This window comes from Acinonyx jubatus, chromosome C2 (assembly GCF_027475565.1).
Source record: "Acinonyx jubatus isolate Ajub_Pintada_27869175 chromosome C2, VMU_Ajub_asm_v1.0, whole genome shotgun sequence".
NCBI lineage: Eukaryota > Metazoa > Chordata > Mammalia > Carnivora > Felidae > Acinonyx > Acinonyx jubatus.
Window position 1 is genome coordinate 7,569,037 of NC_069384.1, and position 12,805 is coordinate 7,581,841.

Genomic DNA, 12,805 nt, shown 5'->3' on the forward strand with positions numbered 1-12,805 from the left:
ATAAATAAACATTTTTTTAAAAAAGAAAGAATTTAGGGGTGTCTGGATGGCTCAGTCGGTTAAGCGTCCGACTTCAGCTCAGGTCACGATCTCATAGCTCATGAGTTCAAGCCCCGCGTTGAGCTGTGCTGAAAGCTCAGAGCCAGGAGCCTGCTTTGGATTCCGTGTCTCCCTCTCTCTCTGCCCCTCCCCAGTTGCTCTCTGTCTCTCTCAAATACAAATAAACATTAAAAAAAATTTTTTTAAGGTATGTCCAAAAACAAAACAAAACACAAGCAACAACAACAACAAAATGTCTCAAAATTTACCATCCAAATCCAAAATGGAAATACAATAGCTCTTCTTGTATATTCCCTCAATACGAAACATGGACGGAATCCATTCAGTCCACTGGAAGCAGAGCAGTAGAATGGAATAATTCTTAAATTTCTTCCTTGAGACCCTTTAAAATGCTCTATGATAGTTAAGATAAGTTATTTAAAAATTATACACCCATCTCTGCACTTTAAAGATGCTTTTAGTGTTGGGGTTTTGCAGGGGGGAGGGGGAGAGGCAGGTGGGGAAGCGAAACGAAGAGAAACGGTACCGTCAGCAGCTGTAAAGGCTTAAATATCGGACAAGCAGACAGACAAAAGACAAAGCAAGATGAGACGGAGGCCAGAAACTGCCACCCACCACAGTTCTGGTGTCAGCCTGTCCAAAGCTGAGGCCAGATCTACACAGCGGGGAGGGAGATAGATTGGGTCGTAAATTGCCACCATCAATGATGGAGAAAAATGAGATTACACACAGCAAATGACACCCAGTCGGGATAATTCCGTTTGTCAATCCTCCTAGCTAATAAGCCTCCGTTACAGTTTGATGTGTGGGGGAGAACCCAGCCTTGTCCACACAGAAGGATCAATCCATCACTAGAAGCCGCTGTCTTCGTCATCTTTGGAGTCCTGACCCCCCCAGCGGCGGGAAGAGCTAAAGACTTGGAAGTCCCCAGTGGCAGCCACCCCACCCCTCCACCCGAGGCCTTGGCCTCATCTGAAGTCGTAAAATAGGTACGTAAGGAAGATTCCAGACATGCTGAACGCATCGTGTCCCGACAGACAGGTCTCTCGTAAGCTCAGAGGAGCGGCAAAGCACAGGTTGCCTGATTTTCAGATGCCACGGAGACTCAACTTCGTTACGGCGGTGACGATCACCACCTGAGATGTCTCAGGAATAAACGAATCTAGTAAACCCAATTGCTGTCTCTGGCTTTGGTCAAATCCCATGCCGTGCTAATGTGATCCGCTTCATTCCACACAAGCCACTGCACCGTTCAGAAAGAGCTGTAGCCCCCAGCACTCTGGCCAATGTCAAGCCAGGGGAGTTTTCCAAACGTTCAAAGGAGAAAAGCGGGTTATTGCCCTCTCTTGACTCACCTACTTAGTCTGATGTCTTGTAAGGAATAAATGTTGGGAAATCCTTCAACTGGCAGAAATATGTGCAGTCAAAATTAGCGGGCACATCCAGAGCGCCTTCATAGATGACAAAGAATGCTCTGTAGGCAACTACAGTCAGCGTGAGTTGTTCTTTTAAGGCTCTAGGGCTGTGTCCCCCGAAACCCTGCATCTTGCAGACTTGCTCAAGGATTCCTCAGGGACTGTTGAGTCTACTTGTCCTTTGTCTATCTTTATCTCTAACACAAGGACGAGATCCGGGAAGCCCTGTGGAGCATAAAAATCACGTATTACACATACTAATATCTTCCGTATGCAGAATTTGTGACCCCAAGGAAAAGCCAGTGAGATGATAACCTCTCAGGGAAAATCAGCAGCAAAGAGGAGCTCACAGGCCACCCGGTTGATTTGTATATAACTGTTGATGCAACTTAAGGTAAACACCTCTCCACACCAGTCATTTTTAGAAAGCAGACAGCATTCTTGAAGAGCTGAACTGCTGTGTAATTAGAATGCATAAGTGTGGAATAAAACGGTCTTGGAAACAAGAGGTCTCCATCAACCCTTTTTTCTGGAATAGGGTCGTCCCCTTGGAGATAGAAATTCCACGCCTTGTGAAAGGAAACCCGCTTTGTAAAGTTGCAAAAGAACAGCCAGTTATGAAACAGTCATGACACAATTACCAGTGAATGGTCGTCATTGCTCTTAAAATTTAGTGGCCAATCGATGTATCCCTAGGGGAAAGAGGGCATAAAAGAGTGGACTGCGCAGAGGTCGCGGCAAGCTGTGGAACGGCTTTGGAAACGGGGAAATATTGTCGACGGTGGCCATAAGAAAAAGAAGGGCTGCAGAGGGGAGCATTGTGAGGCGGCCCCTGGAATAACCATACAAAGCAAGTTAGAAATCAAAGGACGGGATCCAGTAGGCAATAGTCCAAATCCTGACAAAATCAACTTGGAAGGGGAGCCGAGGTATGCATGAGAAAGGTCACGGTCCCTTTCTTTGTCTCCAGTGCCTGTGAAGAGACCTCAGGGTGGGGTAGGATGGGGCAACAGCAGCGACCCCAGCTGCTGTGGACAGGACGGACTGAAGGAAGCAGCGGGCAGGGCTTCCACTGGGTTCCACTCGGCCGTCTCCCCCCCCCCCCTCCCGCCCCCAACCCCAGTCGCTCGCGGCGCCCCCTCCTGGCCACGCGGGCAGTGCGCGCCCAGCTCCTGCGCCCAGGCGGACTCCTTGATTTCAGCCCAGAGCCAGACAAGCCCCTCTTCCTCCCGCTTTCACAAAACCCAAAAGACGGAGCCCCTCCAAGCAGCAGACAAAAACTGATCCCTGAGCTTCGGCTTTTTGCTGCTGTCCAGGCTCTTCTCCAGGAATAACTTACTCGGTGACATAGCAGGGAAGGTGGGAACCGGAGGCTGAACCCAAAAGGTTCCCCCAGCGTGGAGCGCCCCCACTTTTGCAGCTTCATCTTGGAGTGGCGGGGGGGGGGGGTTGGTTCGGTGGCTTCCGCGCCGGCTCTGGCTTGGGAAGGGGTCGACGGAGTGTCCCCCAACCCCCACCACCACCCGGGGAGGGGTGTGGGAGGCGGGTGGGCGTCTCCCGGCCTCCCGCTCCTCCCCTCCGCGTTCCCACCCCCTGCCTCTCGGGGACACACTGCGTGGCCGCTTTTCTCCAGCACGCGGCGCTGCGCTCGTTTTTATCCCCGCAGCCGCGCCGGTTCGTGCGCGGCCAGCGGGGCTCAGCCAGTCCGCTGGAATTGAGGAGCGATCATTGAATCTGCGGCTTTCATGACGTCTCCCTGCGTGGCCCATCACTTTTCTCCCAGCCGGGAATTTTTTTTTTTCCGCCACTCTTGCCTTTTCCCCGTTCCCTCCACCGGGTCTCCCGCCCGCGTCCGAATCCGACGCACACCCCTCCGCCCCTCCGCCCCTCCGCCCCTCCTTTGACCCCGCGCCCAGCCCTCCTCTCCGCTCGCGGCCAGAGGGAGCCAGTTTGCAGACGGCCGCACCTGGCCGGAGAGGTTGGGCGGGTGGAGGGGTGGGGATCCGCGGGAACCGGGAAGCCAGACCCAGAGCAGGAGGCACCGCCAGGAGAATGGAGTCTCCTAATAGCCTCCCGGGGCTGGTGTGAAATTTGACCACCTGATTCCAGTTTTTCTTTCCTTTCCTTTTCTTTTTTTTTTCTTTTTTCTTTTTTTTTAAATTTTCTCCCCTCACCATCCATCGTGTAGTGAAATCTTAAATCTTGCTCCGTTCCAAGAGAGGAGATCATGATTGAGTGAAACCACCCTGTCCGCAACAAGGTAAGCGGTGCGCTGAGTTGCTCGAAGGCGAGAAGCTGGCATCAATCTGGGCAAAACGTTCCGTGCCCTCGGGTCCCCACCTCCCCCTCCCCAGGCTCCGCCGCCGCTGCATGCTCCACGCTGATGAGAGAAACATGATGCCCAAGTCAAGGGAAAGGCGAGGGAGAAGCCGGTTACATAACAGAAGGGAAATCTGTTTCATATGGTTTTCATTAGCAACTGAAAACTCGCAAGGGGGGGGGGGGCGGGGAGAGGAGGGGTCTGCATGCCCTGGGCTCAGAGAAACCCAGTCAGTTATTGCAGACATCATTTCAACATCCATTGGCAAAGAAGAAATGCACTGATTAACTGGCAGGGGCGGCTTGCGGTGTAGTCATTTCCAGTTGGGAAAAGCCCATTGTCTTTATGGAAAGCTGTATCCGTGTTCGTTTTTGCATAGAAGGGAGAGACAGAGACGGAGACAGAGAACATGAGAAGGAAGAAAAGGAAAAGTGAGGGGTGGGGAGAAACAGGCAGAGAATGGGAAACAATAAGTCCTAACTGTTCTCTATCAGTAAAACCAGGAATGTATGATATGATGGCTACAAACACTTCTCCCTAGAAGTGAACTGAATTGTTTTGTAATTGGAAGAAAAGAAAAAAAGAGAGAGCAAACCCCTTCAGATAAAATGAGATGTTTATGGCATTTAGGGATTGGACAAATCCCCTGACTTGCTTCCTCCTGGGTATATTTTCATTTGCATCAAGACATTAAGCTTGAATTAGTGTTTAACAGAAATAACATTAGTATTCCCCAAACCCAATAAAACCTTGGGTCGATCCACAGGTATATCTCTTGTACCAGCCTCAATATGGAGAGACTTTTAAGGAGGAAACATGTCTTAATAGAAACAGCCACAGAAATGGGGTGAGGTTAATGGAGAAACAAAATACCAGAATTTTCCAAAGAATCCCGCCTCCACTCCCAAAAAAGGAAGAGAGAGAGAGAGAGAAAACTCCAGTGTTTGGGAGTTGGAGATTCATTATATGTTTATAGAGTGCCTCCTGCTTGCCTTTATCCAAAGTCTGAAGGTACTAGGCAGCCCCCACCATGCAGGGTGCAATGCCACATCCTTACTAGCTCCTCACCCTGCCCTACCTTTCTTCTGCTGAAAAGAGGAAGGGGATGCCCAGGAGCTGATTAGAAAGAAAAATGGGCTTGCTATAGTCAGGGCACTGCTAACTAAGCTTCGCCCATTTTGCCTGGAGAAAGAAAGAGCTGAGTCTCCATGGCGACCCAGGTGGGAGGGGAGAAGGCAGCTCCAGTTACAAAAATGCGTTGGACAAAACTTTCCCCGCTTCAGGCTAAGAAATAAGCCAGCCGCGTACCCTCTGGAGGGTCCCAGGGAATCGGCTGTGCCCAAATTCCTGCCGGCGACCCGTGAGGGGGCTGCCAGAACTGGCCGGCACCCTCTCAAACCTCCCAAAGTTGCCCAGAGGCCACGGAGATGGTTCCTGCAGCAGGTTCCGAATTCAGCACCAAGGCCAGAGCACAGAAGCCAGGTTCCCACCTCCCAGTTGGCTGCCCCGGGAACACTATCAGCTCCTTTGGTGGCAGGAGCAATCACTTTCTATAAAGGAACGATTCTCTTGCCCGTGCAGAATCTGGATATCTGATTATCCACAGAATTGCGTGGGACAGAGAAGCTTGCAAATCATCCATTTCACGCATGGCGGTGCATCAGAGTAACTATTCAAAATCAAGAGCACTAAAACAGCAAAAGATGCAAGCTGAACGAAGAATGGAGAATGACCCTGTCCTCGGGGAGAAAGGGGGTATGCGGGGGTGCGCGCGCGCGCTCACGCGCACACACACACACACTCACACACCCTGGATCAGTCTTTGATGAGAGTTGCCTAGTTTCAACCAAGTCCCTTTGGTTTCAAAAGCATCCATTCATTTCTTACCCTGTCACTCTCCTCTTCACTTTGAATGGGGCTTCGATGACAGAAAGACTGTAGGAGCACCCTGTCAGCAAGATACCAGTTAACCAAATCCTGTCTAGAGGTCCTGAGACCACAGAGGTAGAGAAATAAATTACTCTTGATCCAGACCTGACAGACTCTTCCAAAAAAAGAGCCAGTGAGCTCCAGGAAAGGGAAGTAAGTGTGCTAGTGAGGTGAGATGCGGTAACTGTATCTTTAAGCCGGGATGTGAACAGGGCAGCTACATTTCCAAGGTTGCAGGCATAGGAAACAAGGAGGAAACTGTGCAAGAGGGGAGGACTTATTATCACCCGAGTTCCATTTCAGCATCCATTGAGTGAAAGCAGGTAAGTCTCTCTCGCCATTCTGCCTTCACCTTGGGCAAAATTGGTCTCTGTCCTGCTGTCCTCATCTTTGGTCATAGATCCTCACGCCCGCCAATACTGATGAGGAAAAATAGTAGAGAAAAGTGGCAATCACATTTCTAATAGACAGCTTTTCAGAGTAGCATCCAGCTGTTCCAAGGCACAATTTGAATTGCAGAGCCCAGTCTAAGTCTGACAACTGGTGGGAAATAACTGATAACGCCTTTACAATACACTGGGCTGCTTTTCTCTTTTGAGGATATACTCATGTGTGTTGGTTTAGTCTTGAGCTGGTTCTGGTTTGTTCTCTATGAAGGTAAATAAGGTAAATCCTGATTTTCTTTGCTGGGCTTTCCAACTGTGTTTCCAAGCTTGCCATTGCTTTCTAAAGGGGACGCATGCAGAGCACTTAGGACTTGGTTAAAGCGGTGTGCTTATACCTTCCAGTTTTTGTGGGGTTTTTTCACGATCTCGACTGAAGGCAGAAGCAGTCTATTATAAACCTGGTCAAAGGGTGAGATGTGACACGATTTCTTCCATTTCCATTCCTGATAGATATTGCTAAGTTTATCCATGATGTAATTTATAGAAGAGTTGCTGCCTAAAGTGGAGACAAGTGGTGCATGGAGTACTGTTAGCACTTAAAACAACTGTATCCTGGCTTTGTGCCATCTGAAGCTATCAGTAGACGAGAAGTCGAGATTAGTTAGGAGATAAATCCATACAAAAATATAGATCATTCCATAAAAAAAGATCATTTCTAAAGTAATGTACTGGTGAGTTCTAAAGCTCAATTTCTCTTGTGAGTTAAAAAAAAAAAAAGATGGGAAGTAAATGATCTAGGTATAGGAAATTGCTCAACCAATGATCTAAAGATTCTGGTAGATTCTATGCTCGTATATTTGGTGCTAATTTATCAAACTAGGATTTGCTTTCTTCCTGGGTGGCTAATTGTTGAGCAAAGCATCATTATGCCCTGATGGCAGTCAATGGCATACTCCAAAATAATTGGTTTACCCATTTCAAGTAAGATTTGTTAAGGAGACTTAATCTTTATCCCTGTGCACTTTGTATAATTTTTTTAAAAAATAATTTTGTCACCTTACCCTGGCATTTCCTGAACATCATCAAATAGTATATGTTAACTTTTATGATCCGGGTCTCCATTTAATACAAGGATCTACATAGGCTGTTGCCTTTCAGTATATAGAAATGTGTTCATTCCCTCTCAAATCCTCCCCCCATCTTGTTACAAACTATCTCTGCCTTTACATAAAACAAGACATCAGAAGAGCTGTTGAATGAGCAAAAGGAAAAAATTATTGGCAATGAAAAATACATAAATACACCCTTATTGAAGCTTAACCCCATTCGCTGATTTTCACGGGTAGAAAGTATTGCTTTTCCCAACGGTTGAATCTTGACTATGTGAATCTTCATGAAAATACGATGAAGCTTCTTTACCAAAATGGGCAAGCAGGCAGGGTGAGGCTCTTTTCTTTTTCGACAACTCTTCCTTAAACAAATGCTATGTAAGCAATATGCAGATTAGTAAGGGAAATAGACCAGAGAGAGTCGAAACAAGGGGAAGGAAGCTGGGGAAAAGGCTAGCGTTGTCCTGTATTTTTACCAGCACTAAAGTAATGACACTTTTGAAACCAAGGTTTTTTGTTTGTGTTTGTGTTTTTGTTTTGTTTTTTAACTCATTGTATCAAGACTTTAAGGTTTGTGGAATTGAGATGTTTAAGTGTAACATGTTTGGATTTATAGTTTATTTAGATGGCATTTATTGTTTCTATTTTTTATTTTCAAATGTCATTTTAAATATCAAAAGAGAACGGAGTCCCTCTGGATTTTTTCAGAATTATTAAATTTAGTAATATGAATTAAAGGGAAATTGGTAGTTAGGTTGAAAAATCATCGAGATATTTGTTGAATTAAGATTTTTTTTATAGGTGTAGTTTGAGGGTTTAAGGAGATTAAAAAAGATAAAATGCAGTCATTTGGGATAACACATTTTAAAATGTATTTTAAATAATTGGCTCTAGAAATGATTAGGGTCTTATACAAAGAAGAGATTATCATGATAGCAGTTAGTACTCTAATGGTATTCTTACCCTCTTTTGACAAAGTACTAGAATATACACATACTTGATATCACTTTACTAGCACTAATTAATAACACAGTTATTTCCTTCAAATAAAGAAGGACGGTGTCATCTTTTTATTTAAATTTGAGATATAGGGGCACCGGGGTGGCTCAGTCGGTTAAGCATCTGACTCTTGATTTCAGCTCAGGTTATGACCTCACAGTTCGTGAGTTCGAGCCCTGTGTTGGGCTCTGCACTGACAGGGTGGAGCCTGCTTGGGTTTCTCTCTTGTTCTCTTTCCACCCCTCCCCAACCTGTGCGCTCGCTCTCTCTCTCTCTCTCTCTCAGAAAATAAATAAACAAATAAATGAATACTTAAAAATAAGATAAAGTGAAATTTGAGATATAACTGACATACAATAGTATATTCGTTGCAGGCACACACCATAGTTACTTGACATTTGTGAGCATTGTGAAGCAGTTGCCACAATAAGTCTGGTTGTCGTCCGTCACCCCACAAAATTAATACAATATTACTGACTATATTCCACACGCTGTACATTATACAACCATGACTGATTTGTTTTATAACTAAAAGTTCATATTTCTTAATCCCTTCCCCCCATTTCGTTCCTACCAACCACCCCCACCCCCTGCAACCACCCATCTGTTCTCTGTATTTGTGTGACTGAGTTTTGTTGGTTTGGGTTTTTTTGATTCCACATGTAAGTGAAATCACACAGCATTTGTCTTTCTGTGTATGACTTATTTTGCTTAGCATGTTTTTTGCAGGTTACAAGATTTCATTCTTCTTATGGCTAAGTAGTATTCCATTATATATATACACACACATATAATATAATACACACACACACACACACACACCACATCTTCCCCATTCATTCATTTATCAGTGAGCACTGAGGTCGTTTCCGTATCTTGGCTTTTGTAAATAATGCTGGAATAAACAAAAGGGTGCGTACGTCTTTTCAAGTTAGATATTTTATTTTTCAGATAGGTAACTACTAGTGGAATTGCTGGGTCTTATGGTAGTTCTACTTTTTTTTTTATTTTTTGAGGAGCCTCTGTACTGTCTTCCAAAGTGGCTGTGCTAATTTGCATTCGCACAACAGAGCACCAGAGTTCCCTTTTCTCCACATTCTCATCAACACTAGTTACTTTATGTCTTATTGAACTAGTCATTGGTTGGCACGGAGTAAGATCTCATCGTGCATTCCCCTGACGATTAGCGAAGCTGACCGTCTCTTCACATGCCTGTTGGCCATCTGTACATCTCCTTTGGAAAAATATCTGTTCAGATCCTCTGCCAATTTTTTAGTTGGATTGCTTTTGCTATTGAGTTATATAAGTTTTTAAATACATTTTGGATGTTACCCTCTTCTTGGATATGTGACTTGTGAATATCTTCTCCCATTCAGTAGGTTGCCTTTTCAGTTTGTTAAAGGTTTCCTTCACTGTGCATAAGATTTTCAGTTTGATGTAGTTCTGTTGTTTATTTTTGCTTTTGTTACCCTTGCTTTGGGAGACAGATCCAAAAAAAAATTGCCAAGACCAATGTCAAGGAGCTTACCGTCTATGTTTTCTAGAAGTTTTATGGTTTCAGGTCTTAAATTCAGGTCTTTAATCCAATCTGACTTGACTTTTATACATATGGTGTAAGATAGTGGGTCCAGTTTTATTCTTTTGCATGTAGATGTCCAGTTTTCCCAACACCCTTTATTGAAGAGACTGTCGATTCCCCATTGTATATTCTTGCCTCTTTTGTTGTAAATTGACCACATATGTGTGAATTTATTTCTGGGCTCTCTATTCTGTTCTATTAATCTATGTGCCTGTTTTTATGTCAATACCATACTGTTTTGATTAGTATAGCTTTGCAGTATAGTTTGAAATCAGGGAGCATGACACCTCCAGCTTTGTTCTTCTTTCCCAAGATTGTTTTATTTGGGGTCTTTTGTGGTTTCATACAAATTTTAAAATTATTTGTTCTAGTTCTGTGAAACGTGTCATTAGAATTTTGATAGGGACGGCATTGAATCTGTAGATTGCTTTGGGTAGTGTGGACATTTTAATAGTATTAATTCTTTCAATTCATGAGCATGGAATATCTTCCCATTTATTTATGTCTTTTTAATTTATTTCCTCAATGTCTTATGGTTTTTGATGTACAGGTCTTTCATTTCATTGGTTAAGTTTATTCCCAGGGATTTTATTAAGTTGAGGCACATTCCCTCCATACCCACACTGTTGAGAGTTTTTATCATAAGTGGTTGTTCAATTTCATCAAATACTTTTTCTGCATCTATCGAAATGATCATATGATTTTATCTTTCATTTTGTTAATGTGGTGTATCACACTTATTAATTTGCAGGTATTGAACCATTCTTGCATCCCTGGAATAAATCCCACTTGATCTTAGTGTATGACCCTTTTAATGTATTGCTGAGTTTGGTTTGCTAATTTTTTGAGGATTTTTCATATACATTCATCAGGGAAATTGCCCTATAATTTTCTTTCCCTGTAGTGTCCTTGTCTGGTTTGGGTCTCAGGGTAACACTGCACTTGTAAAATGAGTATGGAAGCTTTCTCTCCTCTTCAATTTTTTGGAAGAGTTTGTGGATAGGTATTAAATCTTGTTTGAATGTTTGGTAGAATTCACTAGTGAAACCATTTGTTCCTGGACTTGTGTTGGGAGGCTTTGGATTACTGATTTAATCTCCTTACCAGTAATCAGTCTATTCAGATTTTCTATGTCTTCATGATTCAGTTTTGGAAGATTGTACATTTCTAGAAATGTATCCATTCCTTCCAAGTGGTTCAATTTGCTGGTGTATAATTCTTCATAGTCTCTTATGATCCTTAGCATTTCTGTGGTATCAGTTGTAACTTCTGTTATATTTCTGACTTTATTTGTTTGAGCCCTCTCTCTTTCTTTCTTGGTGAGTCTAGCTAGAGGTTTGTCAATTTGTTTGTCTCTTCAAAGAACCAGTTCTTAGTTTCATTGATTTTTTAATTGTCTTTTTAGTCTCTATTCCATTTATTTCCACTCTGATCTTTATTATTTCCTTCCTTCTACAAAATTGGGGGGGGGGGTTGTTCTTCTTTTTCTAGTTCCGGGAGATGTAAAATTAAATTGTCTATTTGAAATTGTTCTGATTTCTTGAGGTGGGCCTGTATTTGTTATGAATTCAACTCTTAGAACTGCTTTTGCTGCAGAGACTGTGGTATGTCGTATTTCTATTTCCATTTGCTTCCAGGTATTTTTGGATTTCTCCTTTGGTTTCTTCTGTGACCCGGTAGTTGTTCAAGAACGCATTGTTTAATCTCCATGTATTTGTAGATTTTTCAGCTTTCTTCTTGTAATTGATTTCTAGTTTCATATCATTGTGGTTGCAAAAAATGCTCACTATTCTTTTGGTCTTCTTGAATTTATTAAGACTATTTCTGTGACCTAATGTTATGGTCTAACCTGGGGAATGTTCCTTGAGCACTTGAGAAGAAAGTCTGTTCTGTTGTTTTTGGATGGAATTGCTCTGTATTTATTAAGTCCATCTGCCCTCATGTGCTGTTGAAGGCCAATGTTTTCCAGTTTATTTTCTGTCTGGATGAGTTATATATCCATTGATGTAAGGGGAATGTTAATATTGCCTACTGTTGTTGTATTGCTATCAATTTCTACCTTTACGTTTGTTAATATTTGCTTCATTTATTTTTGTGCTCCTAAGTTGGGTGCATATATATCTACAAATGCTTTATCTTCTTGCTGGATTGACCCCTGTATCATTACATAGTGCTTCTCTTTGTCTTTTGTGTCTTTTTCTGATAGAAGTACAGCTATGCCAGCTTTCTTGTCATTTCCATTTCCATGGAATATCTTTTTTTGTCTCTTGCTTTCAGTCAGTTTGTATCCTTACTTCTAAAGGGAAGTTCTTACAGGTAGCATATGGGTATCTTTTTTTAAATCCATTCAACCACTTTTTTGATTGGGGAATTTTGTCCATTTATGTTTAAAGTAATTATTGATAGGGTGTACTTACTGCAATTTTGTCCATCATTTTCTGGTTGTGTTTATAGTTCCTCTCTTCTTCTTCTCTCTTCCCTTGTGGTTTGATGGTTTTCTTTCTTGTTATGCTTGAATTCGTTTTTCATTTACCTTTGTGTATTTACTGTAAGTGTCTGGTTTGTGATTACCATGAAGTTCACATATGTCATACTATGTATAAAACAGTCTATTTTAAGTTGATAGCAATTTAAATTTGAACATATTCCAAAACTCTACATTTTTACTCCTCCTTCTATGTTTTACGTTTTTGATGTCACTTTTTATATCTTTTTGCTTTATGTATTCCTTAAACTTTATTGTAGTTTTAGTTCGTTTCACTATTTTTGTCTTTTAACCTCCTAAGTACCTTAATAAGTGATCAATCCACTGCTTTTACTGTATATTTACATTTTCCAGTAAGGTTTTTACTTTCATATGTTTTCTTATTATTAATTAGCGCCATTTCTTTTCAGCTTAAAGAAATCCCTTTAAGATTTCATGTAAGGCTGGTTTGGTAGTGATGAATTCCTTTAGCTTTTGCTTATCTGGTAAATTCTTTCTCTCTCCTTCAAGTCTGAATAACCTT

General features: G+C 42.6%; 1 protein-coding gene across 1 annotated transcript in view; it reads left to right on the top strand.

Moving 5' to 3' along the window:
- Positions 1-3,155: 3,155 nt before the first annotated feature.
- Positions 3,156-12,805, top strand: part of KCNJ6 (potassium inwardly rectifying channel subfamily J member 6) — a 263,546-nt gene continuing 253,896 nt past the window's right edge. Inside the window, exon 1 of the mRNA XM_027041614.2 lies at positions 3,156-3,735. The gene's annotated coding sequence lies outside the window, so the exon portion shown is untranslated. The remainder of the gene's footprint in view (positions 3,736-12,805) is intronic.